The sequence below is a fragment of the Danio aesculapii genome, chromosome 7, assembly GCF_903798145.1.
Source record: "Danio aesculapii chromosome 7, fDanAes4.1, whole genome shotgun sequence".
Lineage (NCBI taxonomy): Eukaryota > Metazoa > Chordata > Actinopteri > Cypriniformes > Danionidae > Danio > Danio aesculapii.
Window position 1 is genome coordinate 55,871,797 of NC_079441.1, and position 4,822 is coordinate 55,876,618.

At 32.0% G+C, this 4,822-nt stretch overlaps 1 long non-coding RNA gene across 2 annotated transcripts in view; it reads right to left on the reverse strand.

The window, feature by feature from the left end:
* LOC130232973 (uncharacterized) overlaps window positions 1-4,822 on the reverse strand; it is a 7,140-nt gene continuing 2,318 nt past the window's right edge. For both annotated transcript variants that reach the window (XR_008838151.1, XR_008838152.1), the window contains exon 5: window positions 1-143. This is a non-coding gene — a long non-coding RNA (uncharacterized LOC130232973). The remainder of the gene's footprint in view (window positions 144-4,822) is intronic.

Consider the following 4,822-nt stretch of genomic DNA (forward strand, 5'->3'; position numbering starts at 1 on the left):
TTAACATTAACACAACAACAACAACAACAAAAAAGCATCAGATTAGTGTTTTCAGCTCTGCGTCTGCCACCGCCAGACCGTACAGGTGGTCTCTCACGGCCCTGTAAATGATGTGGCTGTTGTGTCGCACATTTTGGCTGCAACTGCAATAACAAAGAAAAATTCTGTTTTAGTTGATATAGTGCGCATCCTTACGGTCACATGTGTTTTCTGATGTGTTATTTTAAGAAAGTCTTGTTTTTAAATTAACGTGACATTCCAATAATAAATGCTATTTTAACTGCATGACACACACGTTTTTGTATAAGGACACATTACAGTTGATTGAACCATACTTTTTAATGTATTATTTATTTTTAAGAAGTGGACAGAGATGGCGAAAGTACACACATCCTACTCAAGATGAAGTGATACTGATGCTTAAAACGACTCTGGTAAAAGTTGAAGTAGCCTACTGACTGCACTTTTGAAGTCAAAGTAAATAGTATGGCCTCAAACACGTAATAAAACGTTTCTATTCCTACCTGTTTTTCACGCTGGTAACTAGACTCACATCATACAGTACATGGATACGTTTATACAAAGTAACATGCATTTCTAATTATGATGTTACATAGTTGCCAATTGTCAGCTGGATAGCCAAGCATCACTCAACAACATGCTCAGAAAGTCACTCCGTACCATCAGCCTGACACAAGCTCAGCATTCAACAGTTTTGCTGCTTTTCGATCAAGAACACCTGCCATTCGTGTTAATACGCTCTAAAAATAATAGTACATTTTAAATATAAATTATAATAGTTTAAATGTATACATTTATTCTATAAAAACATTTTGCATGATCTTTTTTCACGTGCAATTTCCTGATCCTATGCATTATAATTTTATCTATAAATGACATGCAATCCGATCAATAAAACATCTTATTAACTGGTGTAAACAGTCAATCAGCCGACTCTCTATTGTAATCATCTAATTAGCCATTTTGCCTTCATAAAAATGGGTGTGAGAAAAAAACTGGGTGGAAGGAAAATATATTTTTAAGTTTTTTGCGTTACCTCAGCAAAGTTCCCTCGCAAAGATGTTTTCCACAAACACTGCATGTTCACTTAATGTTTTCACACGCACAGCTAGGACACTCTTGTAAGCCTATTTATTATTGATTCTTTTTTTACATTAAACGCATAATAATTAAGTGCAAAAAGAACAGCCGATCACTGCAGGTGCCACGGTGGTTGCTTTGTTTCTCTGCTGTTGGCTTGTCAGTGGCGCGGCATTGATCACTTTTGTGTTAATAAAAAATAAGATAGCCTAATTTAGTAATTTAATGTAATATATAGTTATTAATCAGTGTAATTTATAAATTCATAAATTATTTAGTGCTTTTTCGATTTAGGCATATAGGCCGAGTATCAGGCCCGGCGCTACGGGGGGCAAAGGGGGCCTCAGAAAGAATTTGTTTACTGTTTGTTTAATCAAAACTGAAAATTCTTTTTATCATTAATTACTAACACTCTAGTCATTCCAACCTTCAGAACACATATTTAGATATTTTATAATATGAAATAGAATTAAATAGAATATGAAATAATTAAATTATGACAATTGTGAGATTAAAGCTAGGCATATAGTGCAGAGATCTAGGGTGCGTTTCCCAAAACCATCGTCAGCCAACTGAGGTCGCAAGATTTTTCATTTCCTAAAATATAATAAATATTAAATTTCATTTTATAATAAATCGCCTAGTATTTATTTATTCATATGATTTATATATGATATTAGAATAGATGTTAGCTTTTGTAAGTGATTTGTTTTAGAATAAGATATGTCATTCTCAATAATATTTGTAAAGAAAACGCAGTCTCTATATGTTCCATTTACATATATTTCAGTAAATATAGAAAACGAGTGCATGTTTTAACCAAAAATAATATTGGATTTTATTTAAATGCGTGTTTGTGTAAAACAATATAATTTGCACAAAGAAATTATGGGGTTCTTCTGTAAAAAAAGTAGCCTCTCACATGTAGCTAGGCTGAATTAGGCTCAGCACGCTATACGGTGTTACCGGTTTTAAGACGCAACACCGGTGGCATCACTTTTCAACCGTGACACCGTCCCACCACTTGTTTTTTTTAAAGTATTTTTTTATTAATTATTTATTTGAATTAAATGCAAAATATAATTCTAAATAATTTACTTAAGACGAGAGCCTGCACTATAATTATAATCTGAACATAGCTATGCATCATATTTCATTTATCACGTGAGGAGAAGAGAGGAGTCGAATTTACAAAAAGAGATTGGCGGACGATTTAGTCATTTTAAAACGTAATGCAAAAGCGCCTGTTTGGCAATATTTTGGGTTCAAACCAAATGCAAAAAGAGAACCTGAAAACTTTAATGAGGCAATCTGCAAACTTTGCCTGACAAAGGTGGCAGCATCTGGAGGCAACACAACTAATTTATACATGCACCTTTAACGCACCTATTGATGTTTAACTATGGGTGGGTCGCGGGTTAAGATTAATAGCCATAAAGCGCAACGCATACTCTCATTTTAAAAATCACGCGACCACTATCTTACAATGTTTAATAATAAATAATCTTATTTATTATCAATCTTATTTATTACTATTTATTAAATAATCTTATTTATTATTAAAACGAGTGATTTAGCAATGCCGCGCCATTAATAAGCCAACTGCAGAGAAACAAAGCAACCATCGCGGCAGTGATCACTTTTTCCGAAGTTCAGCTTCTTTTGTATCCTGTGTGTGCGCGTATGTTATCACTGAACAGAAAGTTGCTTTGTCTCTGGCAATATTTCGGCTTTTAATCGAATAAAAAATTTTAATTTAGATGAGAATTTATTGCAAAATTGCAGTAAAGAAACTGTGACGTGAGGCCACACATCAAATCTGAGGTCTGATCTCATCTAACTCTCTTTCGCTGTCATCCAGACACTTGATACAGACGCCACACAGTCGCAAAACTGAGGCAGGTACCAGCTGACAGGTAGAATAGCTGAAGCCTTTGCAAAATCTGTTGAAATACAGCACTGAAATTAACAGGCATAAATGTATTTGAGCCAAAAACGTCTTTGTATCTGTAAAAACGCAAGAGCCAGTGTTATATGTAGAAGTTGTGTGGCCTAATAATTATATTAATCCTAATAAAATGAAAACCAAAATAAACAATTCATTGCATTTTTTATTTGATAAAAAATACACAGAAACGAAAAAAATCAAAGGGTGGCTAGTTTGTATTAATGTGTTTTAATATTAACAAAAAATATACTCAGCCTATTTAAGCTTAACGGTTAAGCCGCCAATAGGCAACCCATTCAAAAAATATTAGTTTACTGTGTACTGGGTTATAATGTATATTGTACAATAAAAACTAAATGTAGCATCGCTGTCATTTAAAACATGCAATTCATAACACACCAGGGGTGCGTTTCTCAAACAACGACGTAACTCACCGCTGAACTATTATACAATGTATTGTTTGGGGAAAGAACTATGACGAATGTTTCCCAAAACGCAGTTTCTCTGTCACAGATCCATCGCTTGAACCACGTTAGTTATAACGTAAAAGGCCCATAATGATGTTCTAAACGGAGTGGAGAAACTACTTTTTTAGAGAACCCCATCATTTATTTGTGCAAATAATATTGTTTTACACGCACACGCATTTAAAATAAAATCCAATATTAGTTTTGCTAAAAATATGCACTCGCTTTCCATATTAACTGAAATATATGTTAATGCCACATATAGAGCCTATGTTTCCTTTACTAATATTATTGAGAATATGACATATCCTATTCTAAAACAAATCACTTACCAAAGTTAACACGTATTCTATCATATATAAATCATAATAATAATAAGGCTATTTATTATAAAATTAATTTATTATATATTAGGAAATGAAAAAAATCCTAATTTAATCATAATATTAATAATACTAATGATAATCATGATGAGGATGATGATGATGTCTGAAAGATAACATTATTCCCGTGAAAAAAAAAAAATATATATATATATATATACACACAACATTTTAATTCAAGCAATTAACAATAGTATGGTTCAAAAACATGTTTTTACTATAGTTTTTTCATGTGAGTAACTTACAGTAGTTACGTCAATGGCAGGTTCATTTCAGTTCAGTAGAAAACTGTCCTCTTCATAATATTTCTATTTATTTCTCCTTTGTATTATAGTATAAATTAAAAAAATACAGACTTTCCTTTATGTCTCCCATTCATTTTTTTTACATCCTGCTCTCCATCTTAATTTTATGTCACCAGAATCACGTGATTGCACCCAAAGTTCTGCTGATAAAAATATTTAATCTTTTTGCAAGCATTCACTTTAATAAGTCAATAACAGATTATTAATATCTATTTAAAGATAATTCCACCAAGCTCATAGCAGAATGCTAAAAACATGATGGTTTTGATTTCTATAACTAACAATCTCACTAATAGAGCATGTGCTGGCTACTGACAATTTGTGAAGGTAAAAATTAAAATAAGTACTGTTCAATAACACTGTTTTTACTATTACGGTTTAAGTATAATTTAATAAGACTCTCAATTTATGAATAGTTAACTGGTAATCTGGAACCTTCAACCTTTATTAAAATATGAATTGTTAAATAAAGTTATATTACTCAATAAAAAGAGTAAATATATGGACGACTACTATACATTTGTCTTCTTTTGACACATAATTTTAAACGTGTGGCTAAAAACGTATCTTAATAAGTGGCTTAAAATTATCTTTTATATTTTTTTGGTGGGCCAGAGA